Below are 24,585 nucleotides of genomic sequence, written 5' to 3' on the forward strand. Positions count from 1 at the left end.
GTGAACTAACAGTATATCATTAGTTCAGCAAAGGCCAATTACAGGCAGGAGCTCTTAATCTCTTTGTGAAATTAGCACAAATGAAGTGAACAGCATAACACATCTCCTTCTGCTTCCCTGAGTCCACTGATCCCAGGTCCACTTGCTTGTAGAATGCTAGCCCACCTGGCTGCCACCAGCCTCCTCCTCCTGACTGACTCTCTGCTCCAGTTCTGCCTGCCTGACACACACACAAGGATACTTCTCAGGACAAGGTTGGATGAAGACTTGGCACACCGCTATCTTCAAGAGAGCACTGTTACAGCTGGCAGTCTCTCCCCTTGTCTGTCCTTGCACCATGCTGATCTACTCACTAACTCTCCTTGCTCTCTCTGCTGCCTCTCCAGCTGGAATCCCTCCAACTGCCTCCTGTGGTTGGATCCTTCCAGGCCAGCCTCAAAAGCTCCAGCCCGAGGTAAATTCCCCCCTACCTCCAATCCCCAGTAGGAGTCCCTCAAGAGCCACCGACAGCTTCTGCTTCTCCATATTCTACCCAACTTCCCTGCTGGCATGGCCCATGTTTCCCAGTCCCATGTCAGGCTTATTCAAAGTGATTGGCTGAGGCCCCATAAATATTTAAGACAGCTCCTCCTAACCTACTAGTTCCAGAACATTCTTCAATATTCTAGAAACAGGGGGAGGCACCAGAGAGATTCCAGGAGGAGTCATCCAGCCCTGGCCTCTTATAACCCTTACCCAGATTCAGTGACTCAGGTTTTTCCCAGAACCAGACAAATTCTTTTACCTGCACTACACTTCTAGTAGCGCACACTAGAGGGTGCTGCATGTGTTTGTGTCATCTGTGGATCAGTGTGATCACATTACTCACCCCCCCCCCCCCCCACTCTTCTTTTTCTCTCTAATTCCTATAGCCATCATTGTCCAAGCTGTGTCTTTCACTCCTAGATACCCTCTTTGAACCTGAGCATGGAGAGGGCCACAGTACTGTGAAAGCTTCAGAATGAGCGATCCTGCAGCACATTGCTCTCTTAGAAGTCAGAAAAGCAAAGAAAACCGACTTCCAAACACAAAATGCTGAATTCGTCTTGAATCTCTAAGTGGAGAGCAGAGCGTGAACCAACTGAGTTTTGAGACTTCATATTGGATATTATGAGGATCCCATCCCCTCTTACCTTGTTTAACGCTTGCTGACCATATACTGTACATATACGACAGCTCTCCTGTGCAGGATCGCGTACCTGTATGTGATCCTGCACTTCCGGGTCTGGGGGGGGGCATGCCGGCCACTGATGACCCGATCCCACTGTGATTGGACTCAGCAGGTCTGGCATACTCTATGTCCACTGGGACCCGCCGATCGTTTTGGACAGAAGCAGGTAGTCTGCCGTTCTGCCAGTATAGAAGGTATTGATCCTGTATTTCTGCATGCAGGGACATGGATCTCTGACTTCCGATAGTACAAGCACCTCCCCCAGTGAGTAAGCACATTTAAACATACATTTAACCCTTTACTTACTCCTGAGGTAAACCTCTTCCCAGCCAGTGTCATTAGTACAGTGACAGTCCATATTTTTAGCACTGATCATGGTATTAGTGTCACTGGTCCCCAAAAAAGTGGCAAAAGTGTCACTTAGTGTCCAATTTGTCTGCCAAAATAGTCGGAGATTGACGCCATTACTAGTAAAAAATAAATAAATACATAAAAATTCCATAAATACCCAAAAATATGTAGCAGAATACATATTGGGCTAAATTAATGAAGAAATTCGATTTTTTTTTATTTATTTTTTATTGGGTATGTGTTATAGCAGAAAGTAACAAATATTGTTTTTTTTATTCAAAATTGCTGGTCTTTTTTCATTTATAGCGCAATAAATAAAAATCACAAAGATAATAAAATACCACCAAAAGAAAGCTCTATTTGTGGGAAAGGAAAAAGGACATCAATTTTGTTTGGGTACAGCATCACATGACCATGCTATTAAGAAGTACCATGTCCCAATTACCAGTAACCAGCTGCAGTTAAAGTGGATGTAAACCCTCACATATACCCAGTGAAGTGAATAACCTTTAGATGATATACAGAAATGAAACAAATCTCCCTACATACATTTTACATGTATATCCGCTGTCTCCAGCTTGCTATATTCTTTAGAATATTGGGAGATTTCCTCTTCCTGTTCAGCACTGCAGTGAAGTCTGGCCATATAGCCAAGACAGCGGATTGGACACACACCCCCCCCTCCACAAAGGTAGAGACTTTCAGAGTTGATCGTTGAATAGTTCAGCTTTCTTCTAATCTATTTATAGCATCCTCCACAACACAAAACTCCGGTTGGTTTTATCTCAGTTGTCGGAGAACTTGTCAGAAGTGATCATGCTGAAAAAATAAGAATGGAGCAGGAGAAAGCTACAGGACATGGTGCTTAGAATAGAGATAAGAAAACACTAGATATGTGCCCAGCTTAAATTTAATGAATAGGCTTTACAGCCACTTTGAGTTGTCTATAGATTAAAATACTTTATTTTGGTGCTACTATATATAATAATTGATTTTGCTCTTATTTTAAACAGGCCAGTTCCTGATCCACGCCCATAGGAAAGATAAAGATTCATATTTTTATTGTACCATTTTAGTATTGTTTTTTGTCTACTTGTACTAGAGCTGCACGATTCTGGCTAAAATGAGAATCACAATTTTTTTTCTTAGACGATAGATCACAATTTTCTTACGATTCTCACAAATCTGTGGCAAGTTATCCTTGCTATCTGGGAAGTTCATCAGTAGTCCCTACAGGGTGCGTTACATAATCTTAACATGAATTCAGTGAAATCCCTGAAATTCAATATCTTGATTTTCTTTTTAAATATTGGGCCATTCCAAGTAGAACCAACTTGTAAGGCATTACTGGGACGTATACAAGACATGGCAATATTTTCTTGTAATAACATCAGCTCATATTGCTTATACTAATAGAACATTGTTTTATTATATTATTAGCCACTAGTAAAAGTGTCACAGCTTTGAAAATATAGGTGGGTTACTGTTTTATTTTCTGTGACAAACGGATAAACTATTATCATCAAGCTAAAATCATAGGAAGTCATAACAATGTCAATATTATTAACTACACCCAGTTTAGTATAAAAAGAGCCTAGCAAGTGTCAGAGCATTGAACATTGCTCTGGAGAGTAGACAGCACCTTGGATTCTCTGTGTATCAATTCTAAGAGGAGATCCATCATGTCTCACCGCTCCATCCTGGCCTCATCTGGACACAAGCACTTCAGTTCCGTTTCTGTTTGTTTGCCCAAACCTTCCAGGTCACACAGCTTCTTATCACACTCTTCTAAAAATGTTCACCAGACCCAGCATTGTTTCAGCAGCAAGAGTGACCATTCTGTTGGGTCAAAGGGACATAAGATTTCAGTGGGAAGTTTCCATGTAGGAAAAAGTGGACATGGACATGGATCTGGATTTGGTATTGTTGGACATGGTCATGGATTTAAAGGAATGTCTGGTTCTGGAGGGATCACAGCAGTTACTGTAAACCAGGGTCTTCTGGCTCCTCTCAATCTGGAAATTGACACAAACATTCAAAGAGTTAGAACAGAAGAAAAGAACCAAATTAAGGGTCTGAATAATAAATTTGCCTCCTTCATTGACAAGGTGAGAATTGTCAAGTTCATTTATAATGAAAGGAAAAGATACATACAAAGTAAATATGATTAAGTGGCCGACAATATTTATAAGGTAAAAAAGAAAGGCATATCAAGGTGGAGGTGTTATATTGTATTTGATTAAAGTCCTAAAGTTGTGTCCCTAAATGTGCAATTTATTTAGCATGTACAACCAGTGCAGTTTGATGTTATCATGTATGACTGTCCCCACAATGATCTGCAAATTACTTAACATTATTTCCCAGTATATACTTTACTTACAATGTCATACACAGGATGTCTAAGTAAATATACTGCCCTTAATATAGTGAATATAAATTCAATAGGGCTGATTTACTAAAGGTTTAGAGAATTGTAATACAAAAGTTGTGATTAACTGCTTGCCAATCAGCCGCCATCATTATAATGCGGCAGGCTGGCACAGCTGCACAAATCGCTGTAGGTGTGCATCGGCCACTGTAAGAGCGATATATTGGGCGCACGCGCGACGCCAGAGCCAATGAGCATGACCAGCAGTTGTGATTTTCCGTGATCTGTGTATGTAAAACAGATCCCCATTCTGACAGGGGAGTAGGGAGAGATCTGCTGTTCCTAGTGATCAGGAACAGCAATCTCTCTCCTCCTTCAGTCAGTACACTTCCCCCCACAGTTATATAAACCTCCCTAGGGAGAACTTAACCCTTGATCACGTCCTAGTGTTAACCCCATTCCCTACCAATGACATTTATACAGGAATCAGTGGCTATTTTTAGCTCTGATCGCTGTATAAATGTCACTGGTCCCAAAAAAGTGTCTGATTTGTCTGCCGTAATGTCGCAGCCCCGGTAAAAATTGCAGATCATTACCACTACTAGTAAAAAATATCTAAGTAATTAAAATGCCATAAATCTATCCACTATATTGTAGATGTGATAACTTTTATGCAAACCAATTAATGTAAGCTTATTGAAATTTTTTTACCAACAATATGTAGAAGAATACATATTGACCTAAACTGATGAAGACTTTTTTTTTTTGGATATTAATTATAGCAAAAAGTAAAAAATATTGTTATTTTTTCAAAATTGTCACTCTTTTTTTGTTTATAGCGCAAAAAATAAAAACCGCAGAGGTGATCAGTAGGGATGAGCCGAACACCCTCCTGTTCAGTTTGTAGCAGAATATGCGAACAGGCAAAAAATTTGGCAGAGCACATGAACACCATTAAAGTCTATGGGACATGAACATTAATAATCAAAAGTGCTCATTTTAAAGGCTTATATGCAAGTTATTGTCATAAAATGTGTTTGGGGGCCTCCTTCCTGCCCCAGGGGACATGTATCAATGCATTTTTTTAATAAAGCAAACAAAAAAATGTAATATTCCTTTAAATATCATGCATGGGGGTGTCTATAGTATGCCTGTAAAGTGGCACATTTTTCCCGTGTTTAGAACAGTACCACAGCAAAATGACATTTCTAAAGGAAACATTGTCTTTTAAATCTGATTGCGGCTGTAATGAATTGTCGGGTCTCGGCAATATAGATAAAACTCATTGAAAAAAAGAGTATGGGATCCCCCCAGTCCATTACCAGGCCTTTTGGGTCTGGTATGAATATTAAGGGGAACCCCGTACCTAGTTTTTTTTTTAAAATTGCGTCAGGGTCCCCCTAAAATCCATACCAAAACACAGCTTGGGATAAGTCCTTTATTAGAAAATTATTATTATTTATATTATTTTTTTTATATTATAATTTATATTATTATTATTATTGTTATTATTATTATTATTAATATTATTTTTAAAGATAAAAATGTCCCACAATGTCCATTCATCTTCTTCTATCACGCCACCCAGACCAAAAAAGAAAAAGAAAATCCGTGACTGACATGCCTCCATGGGAGGCTCCCACCGTCTGACACGTCTTCGCTTGTGACAGCTTTTATATAACTGAGGGCGGGGCCACCCGGTGTCAGAGGAGGGTGGGGTCACCCATTTATGTAACCGGTTTGCCCCGCCCCCTCTAACGCCATGGGGAAGCCAGGGCAAGTCCCCGTGGCATCAGAGGGGGACGGGTCACCCATTTACATCACCGGATGGCCCCTCCCTCAGTTATATAAGAGCTGTCACAAGCGAAGACGCGTCATATGGCATGAGCATCCCATGGAGGCAGGTCGGTCGTGGATTTTTAAATTTTTTGCGGTCTAGGAGGCGTGATAGAAGAAGATGAATGGTCATCATGGGACGTTTTTATTTTTTAATTTATTTAATAAAGGACATAGTCCCAAGATTTTTGTTGTTTTTAAAATTTTTACACTTTTTTTGTTAGATGGTAGGGATAGTTGTACCCCGTTACCATTTCACACAGGGGGGAAGCCGGGATCTGGGGGTCCCCTTGTTAAAGCGGGCTTCCAGATTCTGATAAGCCCCTCGCCCGCGGGCCCCCACAACCATCGGGCAAGCACTGTGGGGATGATGCCCTTGTCCCCATCAACATGGGGACAAGGTGCTTTGGGGGGCTACCCCAAAGAACCCACCCTTTGTTGAGCGTATGTGGCCTGGTACAGTTCAGGAGGTAGAGCTCTCTCATCCCCCTCTTTTCCTGTGGCCTGCCAGGTTGCGTGCTCAGATAAGAGTCTGGTCTGGTATGGATTTTGGGGGACCCCTATGCCATTTTTTTACATTTGGTGGAGGGTTTCCCTAAATTTCCATATCAGACCCGAAGGGCCTGGTATGGATTTTAGGGGGACCCCCACACTTTTTTTTTAATTTTGGTTCGGGTTTCGCTTAATATTCATTCCAGACACAAAGGGCCTGGTAATGGACTGGGGGGGGGGGATCCCATGCTCTTTTTTCAATGAGTTTTATCTATATTGCCGAGACCTGACAATTCATTACAGCCACAATCAGTTTTAAATTACAATTTTTCCTTTAGAAATGTCATTTTGCTGTGGTACTGCTATAAACATGAGAAAAATGTGCCACTTTACAGGAATATATATAAGACCTTAAAATTAGCACTTTTGATTTTTCATGTTAGTGTCTCATAGACTTTAACAGTGTTCCGGCGGCTTTTGAATTTGCCCTGAACACCGCATAATGTTTGGTGTTCGCAGAACATCTGAATAACCAAAGTTCGGCCTGAACTTATGCTCGGGCCAAACCATTTGCCCATCTCTAGTGATCAGATACCACCAAAAGATAACTCTATTTGTGGGGGAAAAAGGAGACACGTTTTGTTTGGGTACAACGTTGCACGACTATCAGTTAAAATAACACAGTGCCATATCGCAAAAAATGGCCTGGTCATTAAGGGGGCAAATCCTTCCAGGTCCTTAAGTTGTTAATATTCACCTCAATTATCCAAATACATGAAAAGCACCTGCACATGATTGTATCTTTATAAATAACAGGAATTTGCTTTTCACATTATTGAATAATTGAAGGAAATATCCACACAATTTTTTTAGTGAAGATGTTTAACTCCTTTAGTAAAGCAGCCTCATTGACTTTAAATGAAAGTATGAAAACATACTCTTCAGCCTCCTAAATGAACCAATTTTCATATAAATGATATGCAGGTAATTCTAGTGAACTTGTAAAAAAAAGTTAAAACTGCACTAAATAATATCTATCCCTACAAACAAAAATAAGCAGCAATTTCATGTGCAACACAATCTCAAACTAAAAAGTATAAAAATAAATAAAATCAAGCTGATTAAATAATGTCCATATAAAAAACCAAACAGAATCATATGAATGTGAAAATAGAAAATTCACACTTAATATGATGAAGTGAATGTTTCCATATCAGTGTCCACCATCCATCACCAAAAGCATCCAAGTGAATCCACCACCAGCTTTAGAAACTGCTTACCAGCTCCAGTGGACCATTTGTCACAGGGGGTCAAAAAATGCCTATGGTTTATAACCCAGCCGAAGCCTTTCTCCGCGTCTTCAGGTCACTCCACTCACTCGATGATGTTCAATAGATATGGTAGAGGTTGGACCCCAGAAAGAAACCAAAGGCTGCATAACAAACAACCCATCCATAGGGACACAAAAGAGGTTGTTTGGTTGTGTGCCGGCTGACACACCAAACTTCAGGCTATTTTATCCATTCATTGTTGTAAAGGAGAACTTTTACAATAAACCCAGAGATGTTTTACTCTATGTGGAGCTTTTGGTTTCTTTCTGGTGTCCAACCTCTACCATATCTATTGAACATCATCAGGAGAGTGGAGTGACCCAGAGACGTGGAGAAAAGCCCCGGCTGGGTGATAAGCCATAGGCCTTTTCTGACCCTCTGTAACAAGGGGTCCACTGAAGCTGGAAAGCTGATTCTATAGCTGGTGGTAGATTTACTTGGATGCTTTTGGATATGGATGATTGACACTTATATGGAAACTTTCACTTTATCATATTAAGTGTGAACGTTCAATTTTCACATTCATATGATTCTATTTGGTTGTTTATATGGACTTTATTTAATCAGCGCAATTTATTTATTTTTTATAATTTGAACGAACTGTTGTATTAATGGAAACATAGATGTGAATACTCTGTACTAAATTATACTGTCCCAGTCAAAGAACATAGGAAATATTATAATAAAAGGCTTTTGCCAATCTGGCTTAGGTTCAAGTGAAAGCATGTACAGTATATTATTGTATGTTATCCCATTTCTATATTCATAAGCAATTATTTTATACTCCTAACACAGGTAAGATTTTTGGAACAGCAGAACAAGATGCTGGAGACCAAATGGTCTCTTCTACAAGAGCAGAAGACAGCCAGATTTCAGATTGAACCTCTGTTTGAGGCTTTTATTGGCAACCTCAGGAGACAGCTGGAGAATCTAGAATGTGAGAGAGCTCCCCTGGATGCAGAGAGGAACAGCATGGAGGGCACTGTAGTAGAACTAAGGAGAAGGTACCAATACTATTACACATTAATGCATAAATGTATGGGGTACCCTGCATGTAATGGTAAAGCTTTACCCTCTCCATGTTTTCGGGCCAGGCTCAGACTGCCAATATGGAACTTCTAGTAGTAGTCCTTAAGTCCTAGCATCTAGTTCTTAAAGCAGAACTAAGCTCACAATTAAACTGCTTCTCAAAATAAAGCTTGTTAGAAATGTTCTTTATGTTATTAAGTCCTTAATAAAAAAATCTTAAATAAAACACATCCAGTGTATGCTACATTTAAGGCATGCCTCTGGTGGTAACTGTCACAGGTGCCAGTGTGTTTTATATATACTGTATATATATATATATATATATATATATATATATATATATATATATATATATATATATATATATATATATATATATATATATATATATATATATATATATATAAAAATATATATATATATATATATATATATATATTTTTTTTTTTCTCTTGGAAATGCATTGATAATAAATAGTAAAAAAATGCGAAAAATGCATTTTCCTATAATTTTTCCTAACACAACATCTTCAGAATTTGAGAACCCCCAGATATTTACCACAAAATATATTAATTAAAGTCTGGTGAGTGCAACTTTATGGTAATGTAGCAATATTGTAAAACTCAAAGTGAACATATACAATTTAGGAAATCTTTATTCTTTTTTAATGCTACAATGCATGCAGGGGAAAAAATTGTTTTCAGAAATAATTTGCGCAATGTTACAGTAAGATTAAATCTTGTTGACGTGAGCACAAATAATTACAATGGGGAATTTTTCATATTTTCCACCATATTATAAATTAAGATGACATTGTATTCACTTACATTAGCAATTGATGCAAACATCATCCCTATCATCCAACCAACATCACACTTCCGATATAAATACTAAACAATACTAAACATACTAAACTTCCGATATAAATACTAAACAATACTAAACATACTAAACTTCCGATATAAATACTAAACAGAAGCATAGGAGTTGATTTACTGAATTCAAATGGACTTTGCACTTTGAAAAGTGCAGTTGCCCCAGTGCTTAGTAAATGAGGTAAGGCTTCATAATACAAAGGGCACCCAATGATGTGTAGAGCTTCTGTTCTTTTACTAAACTCCAGAGCAATTGCACTTGCAGAGTAAATCTGCACTTTGCAAAGTACACAGTCTTTTTGCCTTTAGCATATCTCCCAACTTTTGAAGCTGAGAATGAGGGACATTTAGGAGGAGATTGACCTGTAGCAAGCATAGTGTGCCATGGCAAAATTTGGGTGTGCTTAAATTATGCTGGCTGGGAAGGGATAATCTGACATCCCCTGTTTGCCTCTACTACTATCCCCTTTAGCTACAGAGACAGCACCTGCGGGTGTATATATACTGTATCCACAATGCTTTGCTTCACAGTTGCGGCATTAATTATACCCTCTGTTGAACGTCACCCATTCAAGTGAATGGCACTGTTCTGCAAGTACCCCACAACTGTGTGCAATGCACATGGTTGCAGCATGCTAATGTGGGGTTGAAGGGGTTAAAGCAAGTGGTGAAGAGGCGATACAACACCTCTTTATCACCTGCCAAATGCTCTCTGAAAAGCAATCCGAATATTTTTTCCCCCATATAGCAGACGCTGGGCAGGCTAGTTTTGGCCTGGCAGTGCACGGTCATGGTGAGCACCCAAAGCCGGTTTCTTGAAATTATGCTGTTGGTGCTGGCACGCTGATCTGTGCACCAAGACGTGTGTTAGGGGTTACTACACATTACAGCTCACCATTTTGGTTGCTAGAGGTCACTGCTCACTGATTGCTGCTCATTGATTGGTTGCTAGAGGTTATTACACATTACTAGAGTTTACTACAGATTACCGCTCAGTGATTGAGTGCTAGAGGTCACTACACATTACCACTCACCATTTGGTTACTAGAGGTTACTGCACACTACCACTCACCATTCAATTACTAGAGGTTACAACACATTACTGCTTACCATTTGCTTACTAGAGGTTACTGCACATTGCCGCTTACCATTCCATTACTAGAGGTCATTGCATATTACCACTCACCATTTAGTTACTAGAGATTACTGCACATTACCAGTCACCATTCAGTTGCTAGAGGTTACTGCACACTGATTGCTTGCAACTCAGTGTCCCCCTCTACAAGTTGTTCAGTCCTGCCGCTGCTTTATTAATCTCCACCCCCGATGCTGATAGAAGGCTGCTGAAGAAGAATGCACATACAGCCCGCTCTGTGTCTCTTTGATCTCTGTGAGTGTTGACCGGAGAAGTTGAGAGGGTGGCATCACAGAGAGCTCACTCTGCCTCACTCCCTATCATATACTCACAGCCTCCCTGGTCCTGACAGAGGGAGAAGCAGGCTCTGTAGAACATGCAGCCCACAGCTGTGCCCCTGTCACAGTGTGGCCGCAAGAGAACAAGTGGGGGTGATCGGCTGCACCCACTACAGCGATACCACTGCCTCCAGGGAAACTGTCTACCATTTGTCCCGACCCCGCTCTTACCTTACTTACAGGAACAACTTGAAGCTAGGAGTTGGGGGGGGATCTAGGAGGGAGAGCACAAAGGTACTTTTCTCCGCAGTGCGCACCCGCTGCTGTCATTGGTTACCAGGATGCTGGGGAGGGGGCTGGCTGCAGTGAGGACACTCCCACTGAGTGGAGCCCAGTGTCAGAACTTGATCCAGCACTGGGAGCCGGGATTCCAGCCCAGAAATTTGGGACCCCGGGACTTACCGCAAATCACGGGAAAATTCAGCAGAATCTGGGACAATTGGGAGGTATGCCTTTAGTAAATAAACCCCATAATGTTTGCATTCGTTTCTGCAGTGCACCCTTATGCTGTTTTGAAATGGGACAATTGAAATGGGAATCAGTAGCTCCTGTGCGCCCCAGCAGGGGTTTCCACCAAAATCCCTGCTGGGGCGCATAGGAGCTACTGATTCCCAATTCAATTGTACCATTTTAAAATAGCACTGGGACAAATAGTCACTCTACTCACACCATTTTAAATTGATACTGGTGAAGCAAATAGTTTAGAATGTTAAAAACAACTAAACATGGGTTTAAGGCATAAAGATTAGCAATACAAATATTACAAATATTGGATAAAAACAGTTAATAATATACAGATTGTTTAGCATGTCACGAACATATGAGAAAAAAAAAACTTGTTTTTTTACAGATATGAAGATGAAGTCAACAGAAGAACAGGTGCCGAGAATGAATTTGTTTCTCTGAAGAGGGTAAACATTTTAAAATTAGTCACAACTTTCTGCATTGTCTGTTATAGCAACACTAATAACATGAATAACTCTGTATTTCTAACTTTAGGATGTTGATGCTGCTTTCATGAACAAAGCTGAACTTCAGGCCAAGGCCGACTCCCTGAGCGATGAGATCAGCTTCCTTAGGACCCTGTATGATGCGGTAAATAATGCTCCTTTTGGGTCATAAGCACAATTCTAAATGTAATTTATACTGCTGTACATGCTGTACATATTTATATAGACATATTTATATAGACTTATATAGACTTTTATATAGACTTGCTGTACATATTTTCTAAATTTTCAGGAAATCAATCAACTCCAAGCTCAGATTTCCGACACTTCAGTTCTTGTGTCCATGGACAACAGCCGAGACCTAGACATCAATGGTATCATCGCCGATGTCAGAGCTCAATATGAAGAGATTGCTAACAGAAGCAGAGCAGAGGCTGAAGCCATGTACCAATCCAGGGTGAGTGTGTTATAATTGGAGCTACAGTACAAGGCAACACGTATCATCATGCATTGTAATTCAGAATAGATATAAGCAGCTATAAATAGTTCAATAGTTTGAAGTGATTGAGAGGAAAGCAATATATGTTCACCACAGCCGATATTCTGCCATGATTTATTTTAAAATAATATATTAATTTAGTGAGGCTAATGCTGCCAGTACAGGTACCCAGTACTAAAACCCCATTAGTGTGCTGTCAACTGGTTAGCTTGAGGCCATCTGTATAATAGATCATAATTTTACATTTTGATTTCAGCCAACTCTTTTCCTTAGAAATTACATAATATGCTATGTATAGTTCTGCCCAAAGTTAAAATGCATTTAAGAGCATCTCTTCCCTACCAAAAAAATGCATTATACTGCATTTTATAGCTCCTTCAATGTGGTGCCTGCATTTGTTTTCATTTTGGCCTTTTTCCTTTTTTTTCACTTGGAAATACTACAAAAAACACAATTCTTTCCCCTCTCTCTACTGTATCTATGGAGGGAGTCATGGTTTTTGCTATGGCTTCAAATATGTCTTCCTCTCAATCTCTTTACATTACATGTTAGTGGATGGGATTCATAGTTTACAGAAGGAAGACAACATTGTTTGAGTCCTCAGTTCAACTCACTAGAAGTAACCAAGACACTGCATTTCTGGCAAGATCAACACATATTTTCTTTATTTTCTGAAAATGTTTTTAGCATAAAAAGAAAATTGAATGCAGCCACCACATCAAAGTACTGGTAATCTAAAATATATTATTTTCTTTTGGGAGATGGGAGCTAGATATCATTTAAACATATGTGTTAATTATTTTTCTGGCAATATCTTTTACTTATGATAATTAATTTTAAAATAGTAGTTTTATATCTTAATATATTAAACATATTCAGTTTCCTATGAGATATGAGCCTTCAAATAAAATAATGCATGGAATAACAAATAGATATAAAACATTTGGTAAATCATAAAGTGGGGGAGTTTGGGACTTTAAATGAGGCACATTATATGTACCTCCATCCCGAGCCCGAGTATGTAACCAAAAAGGGTTATGTGGGACTTTAAATGAGGCAATTGACTTGTGGAGGTAGAGTGGTTGGTAAACATTATTTATTTGTAACATAAATATAAAACTAATTAAAAAAGTATTTTCATATATCTTCACACGTAATAGATGCATATGTCAACTTGCCAGCACATAAGAGATAGTAGGTAATGATAGAGTATAATACAAGTTATTTCCTATTAACAGGCATTGGTAACTAGACATGTGCATTCGGATGAATTTGATCTGAATTTCAGGTATTTTCGTTATCATTTTAACAAACGATAACAAAAGTCCAAAAAACAAAAGATCCGACATAAACAAATGCTTTATTTTCGTTTTCGTTGTGACAACAGTCCGATATAGATAGGAGATTCGACATGACGCTGACAATAACAATCTGGGTCTATCAAACCTGTGGTCGAATCTGCCTAACCTTAACTCTATGCCCTTGTACACACGGTCGGACATTTCAACAACCAAATCTGTCGGATTTTGTCCGAAACTGTTGCATACACACGGTTGGACAAAGTTGTCGAAAAATCTGATCTTTCAGAACGTGATGACGTAATTTAGTTACGATGGGACTACGTTCAGGCTAGTAGCCAATAGCTTTGATGTAGGAATTTGATCTGAGCATGCGTGGCACTTTGTCCGATCGGAATTCTCTACACATGTTCGGAGTATGTCCTATCGGACCAGTTTGTCGGAAAATATTTCCAGCAAGTTTGAAAATTTGGTCCGACGGATATTCCGACGGAAACAGTCCGATGCATACCACACACAGTCGGATTATCCGACAATGCGGTCCGATAGGACACATTCCGACGGATTTTCAGACCGTGTGTACAAGGGCTATTAGTCCAGGATTATTCTACATAGAGAGAAAAGATTCCACATAGAGAGAAACGATCACTGCTGGAATTGGGTGGGGGAAGTAAAATAAAAAATAATGATGATGATGTATGTTATTGGCTGATTGTAACCAAAGAGGAGGAGCAGCAAAATAGCTAGAACTAAGTACACACGTACAGGCAACTTACTTTCACTTACGATTGCTAGCAGAGAGAAACACACACTGAATAATTTCAGAAGACAGTCAATCTTAGCTGGTCCATTTGTCAGAGAACCTGAATTATTTAGCAATTAAGCATAAGCACAGAAGCAGAACAATAGTGAAGCAAGCCACAGTTCAACTTAACTTTTTCATAATAATCTGCTGCTATTGTGTTAGTGTTGTGATAGCCACAGATACTGATACTAGTGTTGCTAGTGTTGTGATAGCCACAGAGGCTGCTCGTGTTGTGGGGGGTGGGGATATATTATTATAGATTCTATATTATAGATTGAGATTCTATATAGATTCTATATACCCTATCTTGTTACCTGTCTGATCAGTGATCACTATCACCAGTCCATTTTCTGTTTGAACTATATACATTCAACATGAACGACAAAGATTCAACAAAACATACAAACGTTGAATCTTTGGCTTATGGTGTCTGTCGAAAGTTCTAAGAAGATTCAACGGAGCAGCTAAACTATACAGAGTCATACAGTTTAGCTGCTCCTTCGAATCTTCTTGAACATTCTACAGACACCATAAGCCTTCAATGACAGATTTGACCTTAATTAATTTGGATTTTCGGACGAATGCAATTTTTAACGAAAAATGAAATAAATAAAAACAAGTTTTGGGAGTAACTAAATAAACTTATTTTTCGGATGAAATTCTGAAACAAAATATTTCAGTGTGCACATGTCTATTAGTAACCCATATTCAACAGAGCTGCTATAAGATGCACATACACATGAGTTGTTACAAACTACTCAATGAAATTTAAATGTATAAAAGATATATATGGGCCAGTGAATAGATAGTAAACCAGGCTTGACTGAGCACCCCATGGAAACTCAACGCTTTTTATGGCTATCTGCCATTCATCAGGAGTTGGGTACAGGAGTAAACTGTAATTACAAATGGATATGTAATATTAATTAATATGTCCTACCCCATGGGGAGAAAGAAATCTATACTCACAGGTCAGCTATAACACTGTACTTGGCTGGCAGCGAGGAAGATGGAACCCCAAATGGTTGTCTGTTCCGGAGCTGAGGCAAGGGACCACATCCCAGCCAGGAAAACATCTACATGGAATGCTTGACTGACACAACACATTCCACATGTGTGGGAAGGATTGCAAGTATGGTGTTCTAGAAAAAAATGTATGCAACAAAATGTGAAAAACATATTTGAGAAAAATATAAAAGGTGGAAAAAATGTGAAAAGTGAAAAAACATAAGTATAAGTAAAAAAAATAAATAAATAAATAAAATAAAAAAAAAATATATATATATATATATATATATATATATATATATATATATATATATATATATATATAATGATATGTGTATGTTCTAATAAATGTTATGTGTATATAAATATACATACACAATGGTACATGGGTGTATTAAATGTGTTCAAAAAAGGGAAGAAAAAAGGTCTGAAAAAAGAAAAAGAAAAAATTGTGCCTACCTTACGTGTATGTGTATCCAGCGAATGGGCTGTGTGTGTGTTGCCTCCATGGTGTCAAACACATAGGTAAGGCAATCAAGCTCACCTGCTAATGTAATCCAGGTATGGGGCGCATCCCCGACTAATGTCATGCACAACGTCGAATGAGAATCAGGGTTAGCAGTGAAATCCACCACTGCGCAAGCGCCAAAGTGGAGCCCCGCCAACCCCGTCTCCGGTGTGAGACAGACCAAGGATGTCCCTGTATTGCGGCGTCAAAGGACCTTTTTGGCATGTGTATGTGCAGATATATGAAAATACTTTTTTTATCTGTTTTATATTATTGTTACAAATAAAATGGAAAATTTATATCAAATACTTACCGTAATTTTCCTTTCCTGATGGGCTCCATGGCAGCATACATGGGTTAGCCCCGCCTCCATAATTACCCAATAGGACCTCTACTCCCATAAATCTTTGCTCCAAGCTGCTATCCGTGTTCCGTAACTAGCCTACTCCAACATTTGGGAGGGAACTCCTGCTGCCATGGAGCCCATCAGGAAAGGAAAATTACGGTAAGTATTTGATATAAATTTTCCATTTTCCTGACAGGCTCCATGGCAGCATACGTGTGGGAAATAACTCGCCAAACACACCCGGGTGGACTAAAAATGTTGAGCAAAGAAACTAGAATTTTATTTTTCATTGTCCACTGACAATACTTGTAAACCAAAATTAACAGAAGAAAGCACAGCTGGCTCTACACAATAATGGGAAACAAAAGTATTAATTGAAGACCAGGAAGCTGCTCTACAGATAACCTCTGGTGCGACATGTCGAACTGCTGCCCAAGAGGTCGAGATGCCCCGAGTTGAATGAGCCGTCACTGCCTCAGGAGGAACCATGCCCTTTGCCTTGTATGCCCTTTGAATCGTTTGGACCACCCAAGATGAGATTGATCTTACTGATGCTCGCATCCCTTTATTTTTGCCATGGAGAAGGACAAAAAGAAAGTCTGTTCGTCTGAACGAGGCTGTAGCGTCCAGATATTGTTTCAAGGTGCGACCAACATCCAGGGGATGAATCTCTTGGTTGTCTGACATTCTAAACGTAGGTAGCACGATCTCCTGATTTTCATGAAATACTGATGTAACTTTTGGATTTGACCCAAGCATAGGGATCAGGACTACTCTGTCCGGAAAGAAAGTTAGAAATGGTTCAACAGACCCAAGATTCCTAATTTCCGACACTCTTTTGGCTGAAGTTATTGCCACCAGAAACACCGTCTTGATAGTGAGATCTCCTAAAGACAGGGGAGCATCCAAACCTTTCCCAAGATCAGAAAGAAAGTCCAATACTAACGGAAGGTCCCATTTGGGAAACCTGGGCCTCTTTTGAGGCCTAAGCCTGATGGCTCCTTTAAATAATTGTTGAATTAAGGTATGATTCGCCCACGAAACTCCTGTAAAGGCTGAAATGGCTGAAACTTGTACTCTAAGAGAACTAACTGCCAGAGACAAGTCTAACCCTGACTGAAGGAAAGACAAGATATCTTGAACTGCCGGAGAATTATATGAATTTGACCTAGAAGACATGTGGCCCATAAACCTGGCCCATATACGTTCGTACACTTTATTGGTACTCTTCCGTCTGGCACTAAGAAGGGTTGGAATCGCTTCTTCTGGGCAACGCAGAGCTTCTAGCCTTCCCCTCTCAAGAACCATGCCCTGAGGTGTAGACAGGATGGGCACGGGTGTAACAGTGTGCCTTGAGACAGTAGATCTGGCCTGAGAGGCAGGGGAACTGGGTCCTGATAGCTGAGGAGCAACAGCAGAGGAAACCAAGGCCTGTTGGGCCAGAATGGTATTATCGCAATGATTTCCACCTTCTCCCCTCTGAGCCTCCGAAGGAACTGTAGGATTACAGGAACTGGAGGGAAGGCGTAGGCTCTCTGGAACTTCCAACAATCCGTGAGAGCATCTATCCCGAACGCCTGAGGATCCCTGAACCTCAAGTAGTATCTGTGCATCTTGCGATTGTACGGCGAAGCGAACAGATCGACCTCTGGAGATACTCCCAGAGTCAGAAGCCACTCGAAGACATCCCTGTGAAGGGACCACTCGTTGTTGTCCATTTTGACCCTTGACAGAAAATCTGCTTGAACATTCTGGACCCCTGGGATGTATACAGCAGAAATGTTGACCACATTCTTCTGAGCCCAGTTCATTATCGGTTCTACTTCTCGTAATAGAGACCAACTGCGAGTCCCTCCTTGTTTCTTTATATAGGCCACCGCAGTTGTGTTGTCCAGTCTTAACATTACTAACGACCCTGCCACCAGATGGCGAAATGCTATGAGTGCTTGAAAGGCTGCTCTCAACTCCAGGATGTTGGAGACCACACACAGCGACGGGAACGACCACCTTCCTTGAGCTACTTCCGTAAGGCAATGAGCGCCCCAACCTTTGTTGCTGGCATCTGAGGTTACTATTACCCAGGAAATGGGGACTATCGAATGATGGTTGCGTAGATTCTTCCCTTGAAGCCACCAGAGGAGAGACATCCTCATCGCTGGTGTAAGGAGTATGCGCTGTGTTTGATTGGACGAGTCCCACTGTTGCAGAAACCCTTTCTGGAAGGGACGAGTGTGCCACTGGGCCCACTTCACCATAGGGATGGTGGCCGTCATTGTGCCGATCACTTTCAAGCATTGTAGAGCCGAAAGATGAGATGATTCCCAAGCCTTGTGAATCCTGTCCCGGATCACACTGATTTTTTCCTCCGGCAGAGAGATAGTGCCTTTTAATGTGTCGAACTGAGCCCCTAGAAACACGATCACTTGAGTTGGAACCAGATGGCTCTTCTCTAGGTTCAGGAGCCAACCAAACGTCTGCAGAGTGGAGATGACTAAACTCTTGTGTTCCAGAATTTGATCTCTGTCCTGAGATAATAGGAGCAAATCGTCCAGATAATGATGGAGACGAACTCCTTTGACTCGTAAAAGAGCTACTATCGCTAGGAGTACCTTGGAGAAGACCCGAGGAGATGTTGTCAACCCGAATGGGAGACAGGTAAACTGGAGGTGTTGATCGCCAACTGTGAAACGGAGAAATTGCTGGAAATCCCTTGCTACTGGCACGTGAAAGTATGCGTCCTTCAAATCGATTGAGATTAACCAATCCCCTAGCTGCACCGACTGTTGGATTGTAAGAAGAGACTCCATTTTGAACTTTTCCTTGCGAATGAAGGAATTGAGGAGGGACAAATCTATCACCGGCATCCATGCGCCATTTCTTTTCTGAACCATAAACAGAGGAGAATACATGCCTTCGCCACGTTCGTCTTCTGGCACGGGCACGGCTGCGCCTTGATCCAGCAAACAACTTACGTAGGTCAATAGGACCTGTTTCTTTTCCTCTGAGCCTGGAATTGTTGTGGGAATGAACCTTAATCTCGGAGTGTTGATGAAAGTCCACTTGTGACCCGAGGAAACCGTCTTGACGGTCCAATAATCTTGAATTGAGGCCACCCAAACATGTCCGTAGTGAAGAAGGCGAGCCCCCACCTGACATGTCTGAGCGGGCCCAATTTCAAAAAGATTTGGTAGAATCTTGATTACCTGCGGAAGCCCCCTTTGAGGTTTTCTTAAGGGAGGATTGTCTGGACCTCCAAGATCTAGAGAACTCCCTGCCGGGTCTATAACTGCGCGCTTCTCTAGCGCAATCCGAGGTCTGTCTTCTTGGAAAAATATGTCTGTCTTGAGGGAGGAACCCAGACCTCCCACCTGTGGCCCGGGATATGGCGCTATCTAGTTTATTACCAAATAAGGAGGTTCCCTCAAATGGTATACGACACCATGCCTGCTTAGATGTTGGATCCGCCAACCAGGGACGGAGCCACAAAGCACGGCGTGCCGAGACTGCTGCCAACATAGCCCGAGACAGAAGGCGGGTAATGTCAATAGATGCCTCCCCCAAAAAGGCTGATGCCATTTTGATCTCCTGAATAGGAGAGTCTTTAGCCGTATTCACTGAGATACCTCTCAAGAACTCTTCAACATTGTCGGCCCATGTTTCGATAGCCTTTGAGACTGCGGCTAAAGCCAAAGTTGGTTTACAAGCCATCCCTGAAGTTAGATAAATTCTTTTCAGATCTGAGTCAATTCTTCTCTCTAACGGATCTTTGAAAGATACTGTGTCTTCCAAAGGGAGAGTCACGTATTTGACTAAACGCATAAGTGCTGCGTCTACCAGAGGAGCTGATTCAAGGTGCTTCACATCATCCTCCTTAAAGGGGTACAATTTAGACACCTTTGATTGCATGGAGCTCTTCCTATCAATCTTGCTCCACTCTTCAGTAATGATTTCTCCCAATTCAGATAGGAAAGGAAAATGTTGCCGTTCCTTTTTGAGTTGTTTGAAAAACTTTCTTTGTTTGGGGAGGGGAGAAGTAGTGGGTTCTTCCCATTTTAAAGCTTCTTTCACTGCCTTGACAAGAGCAGGTACTAAAGCGTAATCAAATCCTACTCCTGGATCCTCTGGATCCGATTCGCTGTCAGACAAGAGCACAGAGTGGTGGCTTGGTTGAGAAGATTCCCCAGTCTCTTGAAAGAGCCCTTCACCTCCTGAAGGACATAATGGGTCTGAGGGGGATTCCATAGCGTGATGAGCTTCCCTCTGCTGCAGGGATTCCTTTACCACCCTTCTCACCATAGATTCCAAGCGTTGATCCGCACCATCTCTTTCATCTGCGACTTTAGAGAAGCAATGATCACAGAGCGATTTGTCTGATGGGATGGGCATCTTACAGCCCCAACATGAATTATCTGGTCCTCTGCTTGAGTGCGAGTGACCACTGCGTTGTTCAGATCTGGAAGACCTACGGTAACCAGACTTTGACGATGATTTGCGGTGGTGCGATTTTGACGATCCACTGCGACTATGCGCACTGTAATGCGGTTCAGACCTAGAAGGGCTATAAGGAAATATACAAGAAAGAGAGAGAGATACAGACCAGGCTGGTATCAAATGCTAAGAAATACTCCACATATACACAGCAATCCAGCCATGCACATACCTGTTACAAGCGGGCAGGTCACTAGTAGGCAGTGAGGGATCCATGACTAAGAACGCTGACTGTAACAACAATAGACCCTCATAAGCAGCCATACAAAACACAGGAGCAACAATACATCAGAGCAGATCATAACCTACCTTACACCAACCAGAGAATGGCCCCGGGAAGTCGCTGAATTTCCTGCAATCATTCCCAAATTCTGACATCTCTCACTGTGTTTTAAATATGGCGCCCATGAAGTCATCAGCGGCGTCAGACGCGAGATGCCCGCACGCATGCGCGGGAACCAAGCCTCGCTTTGGATTTGGGTCTGCGCATGCGCAGAACGCAGCGCTGGACCCGGAAACAGGGGGAGAAAGGCTGCTGGAACGTGGAAGCGTCAGCGCCTATGCACAAGAACCAGCTGGCATATGAAAAAGACACAGGTAGAAAAAAGAAAACACATAAACACTGCTGCCATGAAAAACTGAATTTTAACAGCTCACCACTCCACCAACGATCATCTGGCCGAACAGGTTCAAGCACACACCACCGATCCACCGGGCAGATAATGGCCACCTTACATAGCAGGTAATAAGCCGTGCGCACTTATCTTCGGACAAACCAAGCCTTCAGCGCTACTCTGCCATACACTCCATACCCATGCTTAACAGACAGGGCCTATCGGAGGAACAAAAGCTTGATAGTCGGCCGACTTGATCGTAGTGAAGATCTCTTCAGATAGGAAACACCTGTCCCATGGAGGAGGACAAAAAAGGAACACGGATAGCAGCTTGGAGCAAAGATTTATGGGAGTAGAGGTCCTATTGGGTAATTATGGAGGCGGGGCTAGCCCACGTATACTGCCATGGAGCCTGTCAGGAAATAATGTTTACCAACCACTCTACCTCCACAAGTCAATTGCCTCATTTAAAGTCCCACATCCCACCTTAAAACATTTGGTTTCCACAAATATTCAGAATTTTCTATTTTTTTTTATTATCTACAGTTTGAAGACCTGTGAATGGCAGCTGGAAGAAATGGAAACGATCTGCAGAACAGCCAAAATGAGATTGCGGATCTCAGTCGAACAATTCATAAGCTTAAAGGTGAAATTGAATGTGCCAAATCCCAGGTATGAATCCAGAGTCTTTTTTATTATTTTATGTCCAACTTTTCAATATTGTTAGCACCTCTGATTTAGGGTTTTTAACAGTTTCATAGCGCTTGTTTAGATGAATGTTTAATGTTATCTTTTTCCAGATTTAGACTTACCAGAAATGGTTTTTACTTCCCATTTTACCTTTTTATATTGAATATATAAAAAAAAAATCTTTGTAATATGTAATTTATAGATTTTTTTGTTGCTATAAATAGAACATTTTCAGCACTTGTTTCATTGAGATCCTTTTTGCTCATGTATATTTTGTCAAGCTTATTGAACTCAAATAAAACAAAGCAGGTGATACTCAATTTACCAGATTAAAAAAAAGAATGCATGTTATTTAATCATTTCTAGCGTGCTGCACTTGAAGCTGCCATCAGGGAAGCTGAGGAAAGTGGTGAAGCTGCTGTCAGGGATGCCAAGCAAAAATTGTCAGAATTGGAGGCTGCCCTACAGAATGCCAAACAGGACATGGCTCGCCAACTAAGAGAATATCAGGAACTGATGAATGTTAAACTGGCTCTGGATATTGAGATTGCCACTTATAAGAAAATGCTGGAAGGAGAAGAGAACAGGTATATATTTCACATGTCAGACAAGGAACGTGCTAACTGGAAGATAAAAAAGATATTACTTCATCAGTCTTCTGCTGCTCTTTTAATATCCATTGCCAGGCTTGGGGTAGGGATGTGGCCTAGCTGTGTTATTTAGCTACATCAGAGAAAAGTCAGGTCACCAGGATGACTGAGCTGTGTGGCAGAGCCAGAGTGTAAATTTCAGTATGGACATCAAGAGTATTATTAGACTGGAGGTCTGCAATAGTTGTAGATTCCTACAGACAGAAATATTTTTACTAATCTGTCACAATTGGGCAGCAATATTCAAATGGACAGGTACTATATGCAAAGGTCAGAACCAAGGAATCTGAATTTTCTTCATATGTAAGAAATACATTTTTGTTCTCAACCCAGATAGCAAATATAACTTGCCACAAATTTGTGGCAGTGTTGATTTGTAAATCTGTTAACTTGCTGCACATTTTTCGTTGGCGAGTTGTACACTTGCAGAGCAAGTCTCTAGCAAGAGTGAAGTTGCAGTGGTGAGTCTATAGCAAGAACTCTGTAAGTCTACAGCATGAAAATTCAGCCACAGTGACCCCTGTGGTGGGATGACTATTGCACAACATAACTGAACCAGAACTTGCAGCAGACTTGCAGAATGTTTGCAAAGAAAGTTGATCTGGGGTCATACAATGCAGACTTGCTGCAATTGTGCAACAAACCTGTAAAGCCTGGTAAGTCTAGCAATAGATTAGCAAGTCATTGTCAAACTTGGAGCCCAATCGCTTGTTATCTGAGTTTCTGCCTGATAACCTGTTCATTTGTTATTTACCAGTTAATGTTCATAGCTGTAAGAAAAAAAAAACGTACAAAATGGAATTCATGATAAAGTTCTGTTAATTTTTCTCTTTTTCAGGATAGGTGCAGAGGGGCATGTAAACATTTGTAAGTAAAACAATGTGTTCCATATATAATAAAAACCTATGTGTAAATTCACATACAGTATTAATGTGAATTATATGCCTCCCACATTTAGTGTGGAAATATTTTGAATATAGTTTATTTACATAATAAATCATTTATAATTTCTATTAGTTATTCTTACCACAGATACTATACTCTAAACTATTATGTGTTAATGTGTTGGGGATTAATAATACTGTGCACAGATCATGATGTGCAGTTTCTAATTTCAGGCAAATACAATCCAAACTTACTACACCTATCTTTATATTCTAAAATATAGAGACAAGAGGACTAGGGAGGGTGGGTTAATTTATCTTTGATTAAAGTATACTTGCCCTTGAAGAAAATTTTAGTAGACTTGCTGGATTCATAATAGTGCACTTCACTACTTCTCTTCACTACTACTGAACTACTTTGACTGAACATGTATTTACATATTGCCTGGAATGGCAAAGCTTAGCATATTGACATAACCTATCCATTTGTTACAGCTGTCCTGCACTCCAGCACTGGAGGAAAACACCATTCATCAGGAAAGTCTCATGAATCTAGTGGCCACCACCACCACAACCACCACCATCATCATCATAAGGGAGGGTTCAGCTCCAGAAGCCGTGTCCCCATAAGCAAGCATCATTCTAGTCATGGACATCACTGCTAAAGTGGAGACCTATATACAGAGATATGATGAAGATGCTCAATCGATGCATGGCATAAAAGCCTACATAGAAATGTAGAAATCTCCTTTTCATATTATGTCTATATATGAATTAGGGGCGCTGGCTTGCTTATTAGTGTAGTATAAATATAATGCTTGTTGTATATATTTGTGACATTGTATGCTTTAAAATGCTTAAATAAACAGTTATGTTCTGA

General features: G+C 40.6%; 1 pseudogene across 1 annotated transcript; it reads left to right on the forward strand.

Moving 5' to 3' along the window:
* The first annotated feature begins 3,209 nt into the window (after window positions 1-3,209).
* On the forward strand, window positions 3,210-24,585 carry LOC143983832 (keratin, type II cytoskeletal cochleal-like; annotated as a pseudogene). The gene is made up of 9 exons (XR_013274683.1): window positions 3,210-3,669; window positions 8,384-8,592; window positions 11,816-11,876; window positions 11,965-12,060; window positions 12,208-12,372; window positions 22,028-22,153; window positions 22,538-22,758; window positions 23,660-23,688; window positions 24,201-24,585. The product of XR_013274683.1 is annotated as a keratin, type II cytoskeletal cochleal-like (transcript).

The sequence above is a fragment of the Lithobates pipiens genome, unplaced genomic scaffold (genome assembly GCF_037356315.1).
Source record: "Lithobates pipiens isolate NorthernLeopardFrog02 unplaced genomic scaffold, aLitPip1_a1.2 Scaffold_16, whole genome shotgun sequence".
In the NCBI taxonomy this organism is placed as follows: Eukaryota; Metazoa; Chordata; class Amphibia; order Anura; family Ranidae; genus Lithobates; species Lithobates pipiens.